This window comes from Cricetulus griseus (assembly GCF_003668045.3).
Source record: "Cricetulus griseus strain 17A/GY chromosome 1 unlocalized genomic scaffold, alternate assembly CriGri-PICRH-1.0 chr1_1, whole genome shotgun sequence".
Classification (NCBI taxonomy): Eukaryota; Metazoa; Chordata; class Mammalia; order Rodentia; family Cricetidae; genus Cricetulus; species Cricetulus griseus.
Window position 1 is genome coordinate 265,890,847 of NW_023276807.1, and position 15,149 is coordinate 265,905,995.

At 40.1% G+C, this 15,149-nt stretch overlaps 1 long non-coding RNA gene and 1 pseudogene across 6 annotated transcripts in view; one reads left to right on the top strand and one right to left on the bottom strand.

Annotated features, from left to right (window-relative positions):
• LOC103161398 overlaps positions 1-15,149 on the top strand; it is a 641,004-nt gene that overhangs the window by 521,438 nt on the left and 104,417 nt on the right. The window lies entirely within an intron of this gene.
• LOC113833284 lies at positions 6,529-6,639 on the bottom strand (annotated as a pseudogene).

Genomic DNA, 15,149 nt, shown 5'->3' on the forward strand with positions numbered 1-15,149 from the left:
TAATATTCATGGACTGTTTTGGTCCTTATCACCTTTCAGCGCCATTTTTAAATGTTTTAAATCATGGCCTTCTACCCCAATAATCGTCTGTAATTGAGAAATTTCTCCAAGTAGCTTCTGAAGACTATTAAGAGTTTGATAACGATCCCTTCTAATTTGTACCTTCTGTGGCCTAATTCTTTGGAAGTCTATCTTATAACCTAAATAGTTAATAGAATCTCCTCTTTGTATCTTTTCCGGGGCAATCTGTAATCCCCAATGAGGCAGAACTTCCTTCACCATGTCAAACATATGTTCCAAAGTTTCCTTATTAGAATCAGATAAAAGAATATCATCCATATAATGATAAACAAGAGATTGTGGAAATTTTTTACGAATTATTTCCAAAGGCTGTTGTACAAAGTGTTGACATAAAGTAGGACTATTTAGCATCCCCTGAGGTAAAACCTTCCACTGATATCTTCTAACTGGCTGTGAGTTATTAAGAGTTGGTACAGTAAATGCCAATTTCTCTCTATCACTTTCTTGTAATGGTATAGTGAAAAAGCAGTCTTTCAGGTCAATTACTATGATTGGCCATCCTTTAGGTATTAAGGAAGGCAGTGGCATTCCATGCTGTAGAGAGCCCATAGGTTGAATTACCTTATTTATGGCTCTCAGGTGTATCAGCATTCTCCAGTTACCTGACTTCTTCTTGATAACAAATACAGGAGAATTCCAAGAGCTGGTAGACTCCTCTATGTGACCAGCCTCTAGCTGTTCCTGCACTAACTTTTCTAGAGCCTCTAGCTTCTCAGAGGTCAAAGGCCATTGCCCTATCAAGACAGGTTAATCTGTAAGCCATTTTAATGGCAGGGCCTTTGGTTCCTCTGAAGGTCTATTATTTGTATTTAGTTTCTGTACAGCCTGGATAGTTGGTAACCAATCTTCCATAGCGTCTTACCCTATCCTTCCTACTATTCAGCGATTTTCTATAAATCGTATCTGATATTGGAGGGGTGTTAATTTGAGTATTCCATTGCTGTAAGAAATCACGACCCCAGAGGTTGATAGCTATATTTGCTATGTAAGGTTTCAGTCTCCTTTTCTGTCCTTCAGTTCCAATGCAGACCACAAGCAAACTCTCTGTTGAACCCTAGATAGTGTCCCAATACCCAAAAATTGTACATTCGATTCCCTGAGAGGCCACTCCTTTGGCCGGGACTTGTGGGTAATAATAGTGACATCAGTGCCTGTGTCCCATATCCCATTAATAATTTTATCATTAATTTGTACCTGTAAGTGAGGTCACCTGTCCTTGATTGAGGTCTGCCAAAATATGTGCTTTTCACCTTGTCAAGTTTTACCTGATTCTTTATCACTAGCCAAACTACCATCTATGGCATTGTCATCTTTGATAATTGACGAGGAACTATCTATTTGTCCTGTGACAGATTGTCTTCTACAGTTACTGGAAAGACCGAACCTTCTTCGATGTGGGGCACTTCTGGAGGCCCCCTCGGAGTTTCCCAGCCTTAACAGGTTCCCCTGCATGTCCCTGGTCGATCTACACTTATTAGTCCAGTGTCTGCCTTTACCACATCTCCTACATACCCCAGAGGACAGTGACATTTCGCGTGAGGGATCCTTAGAATGTTTTTGCCTACAATTTCTCCTTATATGACCCATTCTACCACAGCTGAAACATCTATTCTCCTGATGTTTCCGTGGACTTCTGGAGTGGGCTCTTCCTACCCGAGGCTCTGGGTCATGGTAGCAATGAATACTGGCCTCTTGATACCTATATGAGTCCCTGTAAGGGGTTTCTCCTTCCCAAGTCCTTCTGTCATTATCTCTGGGACTCCTAATCTCCTGCTGCCTTTTGAAACCTCCTGGGACAGCTTCTCCTGTGCAGATTCCAGCATCTTGCATGTTATAGTCAATGTGGGCAGTATGCAGAACCCATTCTTTTAGTGGAGCTGATGTGATCTTTAAAGGCAAAAGTATTATTTTGCACATTGGGTTTTGCATTGTCATAAGCTAAGGTATACACAATCGAATGTTGTATCACTGAATCTGTTACTTGCATGTTTACTGCTCTGGTCAACTGGTCTAAGAAGTCCTTAAATAGTTCTGTTTGTCCCTGTTCTATTCTGGTATAAGCTTCCAGTCGTTCCCCTGACTCACGAACCTTATCCCATCTGTTTAGTGCTGCTTTCCTGCATAGGGACAGCATATGGTCTTCATATTCAGCCTGAACCTGTGGGTCAGCATAAAGACCTTCTCCCAGGATCTTTTGAAGAGGCGCATCAACACTGTCTCTAATGGCTTGATGCTCTATAAGCTTTCCCCCCGTCTCAGGAATGCCTTCCATTCGATTTGACAAGAATTCTCAAGGACAGCTAACACCAGTCCTACCCAATCTACGGGTGTCACTCTGTTAAAGGTGGCCCATGAATATAACAGCTGTTTTACATTTGGGCTATGAAGACCATATGAGACAACTGATTCTTTAATATGCTTAAGAGCTTTCAACTGTATTGGTTGCCAACGTTACGCTGTCTGCCCCGGGAGTGTTTTTAGTTGGTGGCTTTTTGACTACTGTTGCTGGGTAGACTAATGGTGTATGCATAACAACTTTAGAATGACTGAAATAACTTTTAGGAATAGGTGCCTCAGAGTGGAGCGATTCCATCTCCTCGTCCTCAAATCGGTCCTTTAGCCTAGCCATGACATCCTCATGGGAGGTTTTAATCTCATTCATCATGAAAGATTCAAGGCATGGCATTGAATCCATGAATTGCTGCGACTGTTGTTCTATAAGGTTTTCTAGACGTGTAATACGTTCGTCCCTAGCTAGCATCTGAGTGGCATGGAGACTGCCGTCCAGGAATTGAAATTTAGAATCAAGGTTGTGATTTGCCTCAGCAATCGCCTTGATAGATATTTCTAGTTTGTTATCTTTGTTCTGTAATTCATCTTGCAAGCTTTGAAACTCAGCTCTAATTCTACTACAGTCCCTCTCACATTTTCCAGCCATTGACTTAATGGCATTATCCGATTGTTGAAGCCTATCCTGGGTATCCTGTACCTTAGTAACAAAGGAAAAGGAGAGCGAGACTATTTGAGTTTCTAGTTGGTTACATATATTCTTTAATTCATCACAGTCTGCTGCCTGCCTAGCGCGTAATGCCTCTGAAATATTCTTTAATTTATCACGGTCCACTGCCTGATTAGCCTGTAATGCCTCTAAAACTGTAGAGCATGAGACTCTTATTCTCAGGGTCCTGGGTTGGTGCCCCACGTTGGGCACCAGATTTTATGAGAGGTTACAGGTTAGGATATCTTTATTCAATTAATACTGGCCAAGCACAAGCCAGAGCATGCCCAGAGGCAGCAGGCTAGGGAGGCCAGAGAGAGAGGGGCTCCCCATATGTCTGCTGCCCCTAAGAACTCCCCACGCCTCCTCCTGCACCTCCCCTGACCACGCCCTGACAGGTGTAGTCAAGCACACCTGTCTGTAGCTAGCTCTTAGGAGGCGTGGTTACAGTGTCCCCCTACACTACCCAGGATGCTTTGATAGACTTTGGGGATCCCCCATGAGGGCTTTACCCTCATGGGGAGATAGGGTGGAGGGTTGGTGTGTGGGTAAGTGGGGAAGAGGGAGCAGGGATTGACATGTGAAGCAGGATTGTTTCTAATTTTAACTAATAAAAAACATATAAAAATTGTTTAAACTCTTTTTTGTTGTTTTAGAAAATTTTACTTTTTTTCTCCTAAAACTTTATTGTTTATGTAAGAATAGTTGGCCTTTAAAATAGGTTCAATATCGAATTTCATTCTTCTGCTTTCTAAATGTAGCTTTAAGGAGTGCCCACAAGAGTTTCCCTTATTATATGAATATAACTTCCTACCTATATTTTTATTTGTTCTATTAAAATGATTCAATATGTGAGTCACAGAGAGCTTTTACAGAAAAGAGACATCCAAAGACTAAGCAAAACCATCCAGAATCTTTGAAGTGAGACTTTAGTGTTATTAATAATTTAGCTGATGTCTTCGTTAACTTCCTATTTCTGTGACAAAAAGTAACTTGGGGTTTATTTCATAGTAAAGCTTCAGATCATCCGGGGAAGTCAGGGTAGGAACTCCAGGCTGGAACCTGTAGGCAGGAACTGATGCAGAGGCCACTGCATGGTCCTGCCTATGCAACTGTTCTCAATGGCTTGCTTGCCCTGCCTCTCATAGCATCCAGAATCACCAGCCTAGGAGTGGCATTGCCACAGTGAGCTGTGACCTCCCAGCAAGTAAGAAAATGCCCTGTGGGTTTGACAACAGGCCAATTCCATGAAGGCAATTATTCATCTAAGATTCCTTCTTCCCAGACAAGCCTAGCTTGTGTCAAGTTGACATAAATCTATCTGGCACAGTTGTACACACACACACACACACACACACACACACACACCACACACACACACACACACACAGAGAGAGAGAGAGAGAGAGAGAGAGAGAGAGAGAGAGAGAGAGAGAGAGAGAGAGAGAGAGACTTTGTGTTTATGTGCTCTAACATGATCTTACATGGTGAATATACTGCATTTTTTTCATGCAATCTTCTTTATCAATGGTATTGAATTCTGGGAGATTTTCTCCTGAGACAGATTAAAGGGGATATGCTTCTCTGTATGCCCTGGGCTGGTAGCAAGTACTGTTAAAAATCTATATGAATTGATGATGATGATGATAAGTTTTTTAAGTTGTTATTAAAGTCTTTCCTTCTGATGGAGGAAAATGGATATTTTACTGAAAATAAGGAAACATGGTGGGGGAATATTTTACCTGTCTCACTGCCTGGCTGGCTACCTTGAGCAAAATTCCTTCCAGGCAAATAGACAGTTAGACTGCCCTATCCTCCAGATTCTCTGGATACTCTGCAATGACTTCCCGAGGGCCACAGTTGTTCTTGAAGGCACTACCACAGCTAAGGCTGCTAAAAATGTTAGCACCAGAGTTTTGCAATGTCCTCATCCCCTATCAATTTGTCAGGAAGTTATCTTCATAGAGCTAGACAAGGAATGGCTATGTATTAGGCTAAAGATTGCCCAAGATAAGCTGTAATTAGGCTCTTGAACTTAGACATTTCAGTCTCTCTGCTTTATTGTTTTAATCAGTTGATCAGCCATTGGAGACATAGCACCTTTCTAGGAATTCTTGTTCACAGTGATGACTCTGATGTTATGTTTCAATGGGGCAGATGACTCAAGAGAAGGTGACTGAGAAGGGGCTTTAGGATACTAACTGAGTTTATCAGAGCTGCTATTATTGATATGTGCAGACAGACAGAGGACCAACAGTGTGTCAAGGACTCAGAACAGAGCTTCAGTTCCAGCAACAGAGAGAGACATCATAGCCAAGGCAAAGGAGGATGAGAATCAGAACATAGTTAGAAAGGGAGAGTTTCTTTTGGTAGGTATGAGGATGGAGAGGTTGTCATATAAAGACCTCTGATTCCCAAGCAGGAGGCAGGGAAAGGGGTGGCGAAACAGGTCAGACTCCAGGTGAGATGTCCTGATACAGGTACATCTGCTGGCTAGGGGTTCACAGACCGTGTCTGTGAGAGAAGGCTGCATGCTAACAGTGCATTCTTGTAACTGTAACCTTTCTGCCTAAGTGTGGAGATCTGGCAGAGGTTCTCTGCCACAGTCCCTAAGGACCACAGTAGTGATTGGTGTCAACGCAGCCTTTATTTGCATGTGAACCATGCTAAGATTGTGAACTCACCTCTCTCCTGACTGTGCTAGGCATCTGCACAGCCTCACTTAGTAAATCGGTCAGGAGATGCTCCAGTACTGTCACTCCGAGGTTAGCTCATTAAAGCTGAATAAAAACTTTTCTCTTGTGAGTTTTACTTGCCTGCATTTAGTAGAATGGGTTGAGCTAGTGGACAGGAAGAGGGAAGCTGCAGAAACTGCCAAGCAGAGGAGGTGGCAGTGGCAGTGGCAGTGGCAGTGGCAGTGGCAGTGCACCAGCAGGGATAGCACAGGAAAACATTTCATTGGATGAGCTATAAACACAGCAAAAATAACCAGATGTCAACAACGGAAGGATTTGTGTTAACAAGAGAAAAATCAACAACTGATATTAACTAACAAAAAGAATGAGCTCAACAGGGTTCGAGCATCTTGGCTAAAGAGGGAAAGAAACAGAGAAGAAGAACAGACAGAGCAGAGACTGAGGAGGGACAGAGGCATTGAGAAGCCAGAAAACAGGTGATGCAGACCCTGGTTATAGGAAGACTTCTTGTAGGGTGCTGAGGGCTACAGAGCCCCACGATCGGAGGCTGGGGCTATAACACTTTGAGAGCTACCAAGTCTACAGGGAAGGCCTGCACAGGACAGGAGCTCCGAAGGTTGCTGGCTGCTGCTGCCCTTACCTTCCTGTGGCAGCTGCTTACCTCTGAAACACAGAGGGACACCAGAGCTGCTTCCAGAGCACAAAAGCATGCCCTGTCTCTCTGGGTAGAAAGTACCCCAGCGAGATACTTGGTCTGCAGCTGTCACATGCAAGTGATCATGTAATTCCTCTTTGCAGTGGTGTACCACAATGAAAGTGTGTAATGTGACGAACTATAGAAATGATCCCTGAAAGTACAGTCTTTCAGCTACTAGGGAAATGTCTGGAGAGCTGCAAAGATGACACCAACTAACAATCTAAGCAACAGAGGAGAGGCTACCTTAAATGCCCTCCTCTGATAATGAGATTGATGACTAATTCATATGCCATCTTAGAGCCTTTATCCAGCAGCTGGTGGAAGTAGAAGCAGACACCCACAGCTAAACCTTGAACTGAACTGGAATCCAGTTGCAGAGAATGAGGACTTCTGAGCAAAGGGATCCACACCAGGCTGGTAAAACCCACAGAAACAGCTGACCTGAACAAGGGAGAGCTCTTGGTCCCTAGACTAATAGCTGGGAAACCAGCATGGGACTGATCCAGACCCCCCTGAATGTGGGTGTCAGTGAGGAGACCTTGGAAATCTATGGGGCCTCTTGTAGTGCATCAGTACTTATTCCTAGCATATGAATAGACTTTGGGACCCCATCCCACACGGAGGGCTCCCTGAGCCTAGACCCAAGGGGGTTGGACTAGGCCCTATCCCAAAGGGTATGACAGACTTTGAAGACCCCCTACGGAAGGCCTCACCCTCCCTGGGGAGGAGAAAGGATATGGGATTGATAGGGTGTTAGTTGGGGGGGGCAGGAGAGGAGGGGAGGGAGAGGGACCTGGGATTGACATGTAAAACAATCTTCTTCCTAATTAAAAAAATTAAAAAATAATGTAAATGTTGTCATTTATATTTCAGACACTTTAAAATCAAATTTCTGCTAAAAACTAGATTTCCATTTCAATAAAAATATTTCCACTTTTCAAAAAGATTTGGCTGTTAAGATGTTTCTAACTTTTATTATTGTAGCTAATATTTAGATGAATATCATTAGCTCTGAATTTCTCTACTACTGGCATATATATATAATATATATATATATATATATGTGTGTGTGTGTGTGTGTGTGTGTGTATGTTTGTGTATATAAATACATTTTCACCATGAGACTGCTGTGCATACAACCACAGCAATGTTTAAAGTTATTATTAATGGCTCATTTCACACAAATAACTTTCTTATTCATATAATAATTTATTAATTTACTAATATTCCCAATTCTTTTATGTAGATAAGCAAATAAAATTATGTGATTTTTTTCACATAAAATCTTGTTACTTATTACGTTGTAGTTTTATACAAAAACATTTGCAATAATAAGATGTATTATCTGGTATATTTTATGTAAATTTAAGTGCATGTTGAGGCTGATGACATATCTCAGTGGTAGAGCACTTTCTTTAATCTACTTCTTTATTCATCAGCATCATCTAAAAGTACATAAAATAAATAAATAATGGAAGTACAGCTACCCTAGTTATACTAGATGCCTTTTGAAATTTGAAATACATAGTGAATTAGATATTATTTTGCTGATATTATTTCATTTTTCTCTTTATACTCAATATAAGAATAATGATTTTCTTTAAATTAAATACCAACTACTTCATTTTTGTTATTTTCTAATATAAAGGAAAATACCATTTTAGTAATGTTTTAAAAGTTCCTTAATCAACACTTAATTCAGATTATAATGAGTAATAGAAAAGCAAGTAAAATTATCAAATTTCTCTTTCCCATGACATTAACAGTGAATAGAAAACAGACATAAAATAAGCATCCTGATATGGTGAGAGTAGCTGACTAGGATTGCAGGCCTGTGCCGTTTTATTATGACTCAGCAGGCATTGCACACTGAATGCAATTGTGAAATGTAAATGCATACAGCAAGGCTGGACTGCCAGCCTAGTCCCTGTATTAGAAGGCAGATTGCATTTTATGAGTGGCAATTACGAAAGAAGCTCAAATCTTGAAAACACATTACATCATTACTAACTCTCCATAATTATTCATTTTGTTCTAAAAAGGTTCAAGGTGCCCATCATGTTTAATCCATTCTTTCCCACTATTTGTGGTCCTTGAAGTGTTACCACAAAGTCTGTGATAATTATGTTTAGAATTCTAAGACATTGACCATACTGCCTATAAATCATAAAGAATATACATTTATTTCTCCCCAGAATTAATGCTGGGTTAGAATAAGGTGACTTGCATAGCCCCCTCTTTGTTATAGGGTTTCTTTTCAGATAATGTGCAGAGCTGTAGTCAATAGAAAATGGCAGAACCTTTTACTTGGGGGAAATGACTCCTTCAGAAAGGAGATGATAAATCACAATTATATAAACTCAGAGAAGACATAACACACCTATAGGCTTCACAATAATAATCAGGGCAAGAGGAGCACATTGCATTTGCAAGATTAGAGCTAATCGTTTTTTGTAGGGAGCGCAATAAATCAATTTTGAAAATGTCAAGTCAAATCAGGTGTGCTAAGCTATTAACTAGTATGTGGTTTACAACAAAACCAGAAATTGAGTTATGGAATTTATTTCAGACACCTTTATTTGGCAGACCACATAAGGAAGGTATGAGCCACATTTACATATACAATCATTTTATGCAAAGATAGGATAGGAATTCAAAGTACAACGCCAAGTAATCCTATTTCTATTTGAAAGAATTGAATCAATTCACCAAGTTGAGCCTTAAATGTTAATCATCACCCATTTATGGGATTGTGTCTTTAATAGAAACTAGAAACATTAGGTAAAAATAATTTCATTTTCAGCATGTTGTGCACAGTTTTTATTTAAACCCTGAAATGAGGGTTTGTGCCTAGGCTTGTTGCATCTTGTCATGCTATAATATGTTGTGGTACACATGTTCATTTGGTACCATGGAAGACCTGACCTTTTCCAAAGGAATACTGAGGAGAAGTAGACCTTGGGGAGAGCAACATAGGAGGATGGGAAAAGTGAAAGTAGGAGAGGTATGGTGAGGATGTATTAAATGAGAGAAGAGTAAATTAAAAGGAAACAGCAAACCATTAGAAAATGAACTTAGATTTGCAAATTAACCCTACCGACAACATTATGGGAATTAATGATTAGAGTGGAAGTAAATTTACAGATCACCATCAAGCGCGTGAATCTTTTGAGATACAGAATAGATACAGAGTGTTTTGTTCCAAAGGCTTCTGTCACCTTAGCATCTAATTGCTTAATGACATGGCACAAAGCCTTTTCCAGGTGACACAGAGGGAACAAAAAGTGTAATCCTCAAATTCATGAAGGAAGATGGTTAAGGAGAGTCTCTTAACAAATTGCTCTGAAGTCATGACATTATTTCCCCAAAAGCTACTAGCTCCTCCCTGTTTACCTGTCATGCTTTTGTTCAGTGTTTTATATTTAAGTGCAAATCTGACTGAGAACTGACATATTCAAATCACAGAAAAGTATGTTCAAGCACTTCGACAAATATATTTAAAATACTGTGTCACAGGTGATGGTTCCAATTTCAAATTACCAGGATGGAGATGCAGATGTTTTTTACAACATATTTCAATAGCATTGAGGAAACAAAATCTCGACACATTGTTCCTAGATGACATTTTGCCTTTTGTAATATCTTAGGCTATTAATAGGAAACCTGTGTGGAGGCCTGAGGTCATTTATCACTCTAAATGATGTTTTCCAACCATGACTGAACTTGGGAACCACCTGGGAGATTTGGAAATTACTGATGTCTACCTTCTACCCCCAGAGTTTCTGCTGTAATTGATCTGAGGTCCAGGCTGGACATTAGAATTCTGGAAATCACTGCCCCAGAAAAAACTTGAGATATGAGGTTTTAAAGGAGACCTCAGACAAAACCAAATTTCAAATACTATGGCAAAGTTATTAATGAGTGTTGGTCAAAGATATCACACATCCCAGAGAAGCATTTCCTCAACCATAAAGTGTTTGCCATGAATATAAGATCTGTTTTTTTTTTTTATTCAGAGAGGATGAAAGCAGCAGTCTAATAATTTTTATAAAAGCAAGTATAATAAGCAGAGTCCTCAGCAAATTGATTGTGTCAATGATGAATTTGTTTATGAAACTACTATACAAGAAAAGGAGTTTCTCAAATTACTGGTTCTAAGAGACAAAATAACATTGGGAAAACCCAGATGCTCAGTTAACTTAGGCAAAATTATTTCTGATATGTAATCAGTATCATCTTTTTGGGGGGATGCATTATTCAAATCATTATGTCAACCAATCAAGTGTTTACATTATATTACACTTAATATATAAGATTCTTAAATATAAATGATATGACAAATATATCACCCAAGTTTTTATGGAGACCGTAAATATTTTTGTTTCATGGGAAAGTTAAAACAGAATTGTTTCCCTATCTCCCTGGCAGTGGATTGGATATTTGTCCTCTGTGAATTATGGGAAGTGTGGATGTGGATGTAAAAATAGTAAAGAAATAATTAGTTTAAAAAAAACCACTGAGCCCCACATTTAGAAAAGTTAATGAAAGTCCTTAGGATCCTAAAGCTTCATATCAGTGTGTAAATGAGAACACCAAACCAACAGAGAATAACCTTAGCATCCAGGAGTGTGTAGCTAAAAATGTCTTCTTTCTCCTGATCATTCTGTGTCCCCGATTTTTATTCAGACAGATGGCTTTGTCCCTAAAAGACTTAGAATAAATTTTGCTTCTTTTGTGCTTTACATTCTTCAGAGATCATGATTAGAAAAAATTACATTTTAAAATTTCATTTTGAGCTATTTGACTGGATCTTGTATGCTCTATGTTTTAATGTAGTACAGTTAGTGTTATTTAGGTAATAAAAAATAATTGTTAAAGGCAGAAATCTCATCAATTTTTTGAGGGGGATGAGGTAACTTAGCAGTGTATTACATTCTTTAACAACCTGAATCATCATATTGTCATTGCAATGTGAATAATTTGAACCTTTAACTCTATCATCACTTGACATAGTAAGTCAGCATTTGGGTGCTGTAAAGAGAAAGATTGTCTTTGGAGCCAGGGAGTTTGACACTTAAGTTATGAGGGGACAAAGTATAAAAAGTCTTAAATTTATTTTCCTGAGAATTTGTGTGGAATTCTAAAGCAGCAGCAGGAGCTTATGTGAAATCGTTAGGTAAACTCTGACAGTTCTGACGCTGTAGTTAGGTACTCAGGCCCTTGACTTAAATGGGTCATAAGGTAAAAACAAATTGCCAAGGCTTCCCTGGTGAATTCTGTCTCTGATCAGATCTTATGACGGGATCTTATGATGCAATTAGGACAGAGAAAAGATTCATGAAACACCTTCATATCAATGTCGAATGGCTTAGCAAGGGCATTATAGCCAGAATGAAGGTGAAATGAGGGAGGCTGTTAGGGGAAGAAGTTGATCATTTAATCAGATTTGTATACACTGAGCTTAGCAGGTTAAATCTGAAAAGGCAGAAAAAAGAAAAAAGAATAACCAGATGGTGTCAAGGGTTATCTAAACTAATGCTCCAGTCCTGGCCATCCACAGTCTCAAACGTGCAGCCTGAGAGCAGCTCTTTCCCAGAGGCGGGACTTCCCAGGTGCAAGGCTCAGTGCTCTAGTCTCCATTTTACTGACCCAGTCCCAGTCCAGAGAGGGGAGAGGGAATACCTCACTGATCCTCCAGAAGTTGGCAGGGTAACTCTATAAACAATATTCTTCCAAGAAGCTCACCCCTGGTGACACACTGACTTCAGAAGGCCACACCCACTACAGGTCACAGCCACACAAACTAGACCACAACCCCTGTAGTGGGAAATTACCAATACGGAGCCAAGTAGAAATATAAGGGTATTTAATAGGGAAAAGTCTTACTTACAAAGCAACCTAGCCAGCCGGTGTGGCAGCAGTCTGTATGCAAGTTGAAAGGGAAAACGAAAGTGAAACGAAGCCCTGATCCTCTCACTCTGTGAACCCTGACCACGACCTCACAGGCGTGGTCAGGCAGGCTTGTAGCCAGCCCCCATAGGCGTGGCTACAGGTTCCCCTACAATTCCCCTTTTAGTCTAAAAGAGAATTAAAACTTAACAGTGTAAAGTATCCAAAATTAACAATCATAAAGGTGAAATATAAGAAGATACAACAATCTGCTTATGTCACATCCTAACTATCTATTTTAACTAAATCCTACAGTCATCTGAAAGAGGTGTCCAAGCCTGAACACCTCCTTCCAATCCCAACCATAAACAATAGGAAGCTATCCCTAACTAGTTATATACACTATCCTAAGTGACAACAATCGGGGAAGGGGGCGTAGCATCCTCCAAGTTACTTCCTGCTGAAATGGGATGATGATAGCCTTTGTGGGGTTCTGTAGGAAGAAAATGTTAGTATAGTGAAAGTCTTGAATGGATTGTATCCAGTCCATGTTAAATGGGATTTGCTTGATTGAAGATCTCGCTTGAAATCCTCAACTTGATTGAAGTCAGTACCCGAAGCTCTGGTGGGAATGTCCTTGAAATGGAGCAAGTTGGATCCAGTGCAGTCGAGGAGGTGTGGCCCATTTTCTTTCCAGGGTATCCAGGGATTGCTGTCAGGCAGGTCTTCATTGGCTGTGTGAGACTCAAACATAAACAGTTAGCAGAGAAATGTTTGCTTGTGTATGTACACATGCTGGGGAATGCAACCATGAGAGCATAACAATTATGAGAGGGTGTACACCTTGAAAGAAAGAGCCAAGAAAAGACAAAGACAGTCCCAAAATTCTTCTTTTATTCTGTATTATATCAATTGGCTTCTTGATAGAATACAGAAACTCTAAAGTTTAGTTAAATAACATGCTTGGATTTTAGGGGAAGAAAGCCAAATCCACTTCTAAATCCAGCATTGGTTTAATTGAATAGGGACTAGGAAATAAAGAGAAATAGAGTTCTCTGAGAGACAGCTGTAAAGTTTACCATATGGCACGTTCCTTTTGTTTGATGGTTATAGCTACCTTCTCTTCTTAAGCATCTACCCATGCAGTGTCCTCTGCCCTCTGGAGATGAGTTTTCCTGTGAAGATAAAAGCAAAACACTTCCCTTTCCTTTGAGGGGTTTCTATTTAGTTATGAGATACACCTTAGTAGAATACCTGCCATTTATCCTCATCGAGAGGTTTTTCCTTTTCCACTCCAATCTTGATCAACTTTGATGGTATCCAAATTTTTCTTCTCCTGTAGAAAACAAAGCCACACCCACTTCAACAAGGCCACACCCACTCCAACAAGGCCACCTTGATCCAACAAGGCCATACCCTCCAACAAGCACACACCTGCTCCAGTAAGGCCACACCCACTCCAGCAAGATCACACCCTCCAACACGGTCACACCTGCTCCAACAAGACCACACCTGCTACAAGGCCACACCTACTCCAGCAAGACCACACCCACTCCAAGAAGGCCACACCCACTCCAAGAAGGCCACACCCACTCCAAGGCCACACTTCCTAATTGTGCTGCTCCCTATGGGGGTCATTTTCATTCAAACCACCAGGAAAGGAAAACAGTGTAACTCAAAACAAGCCATATCTGTTTCCTGGGGGGAAATCTGTTTATCAAAGAGGAAGCTGGCAGCTAGAAGGCACAATGCTGTCTGGATTGCTCCATCTTCTTTACATGCATGTGTAATTCCTGCATGAATGTAAGAGAGTTAAATGTCAGCCTTCTTAAATTGTGTAACTTCTGTATACAGATTTATTTTGAGGTAAGAGGAGAAGGAAGAGAACATTAATTCCAGATGGCTTTAAGCAAATATTAGAAAGGTGAGCTCTCATAGGCTTCCAAATATCTTTTGGCTAGTTGACATTTACAAACACTGAGCTGGCTAAGCTTTCTCCCTTAGCAATATTAAGGGTTTAGAGCGTGTACAGGGTGTGTGGAATGAAATATGCTGTTCAAGAATAGTGAGGAAAAGACAGTACTGTATCCACTGTGGGCAGAGATCACAGGAACTGTACTTTGTGTTGTATGAAACAGCCCATTAAAGCATTACAGAGTATAATGATGTTGTCTGCTGTTTGAAATGCTGGAAATGTTCACTCCTTTTTCACCTTCATCCTTTAAGGTCCACATTTTATTTATTAATTTGTTTGTTTGTTTGTTTATTATTTATTTGTTCATTCATTCATTCGAGGAGCAAATTATCTCCTTCAATTTAAGAACACTCTTGGAGTTTCCCTAGGACCTCCTGTAAAACTTAGGAAAGCAGTAGACAGAGTTGACAGGAAGTGCTAACAAGAGTTGCTTAAGGATATATATTTCAGCCATCCAATTCTACTGTTTTAAAATTGTGTGTGTGTGTGTGTGTGAGAGAGAGAGAGAGAGAGAGAGAGAGAGAGAGAGAGAGAGAGAGACCCCTCTCCCTCACATAAAATCATATTATGTATGGATAAACTGATAGTGTTAGAAATAGAGATTTTTTTTAAAGTAGAAAATAAGATCAACATAATATGCAAACAATTGTCAACCATTTCATCCTCACACAGCAGCTGGAGGAAACAGGTCCAAGCAGCATGTGTAGGCGAAAATAATGGATGCTATCTGTGCACAGGAAAATATTTCTTATATATGTAAACATGGAGATATTCCTACGGATTTTTCTTTTTCCTCCTTTAAAAAAATTAGAA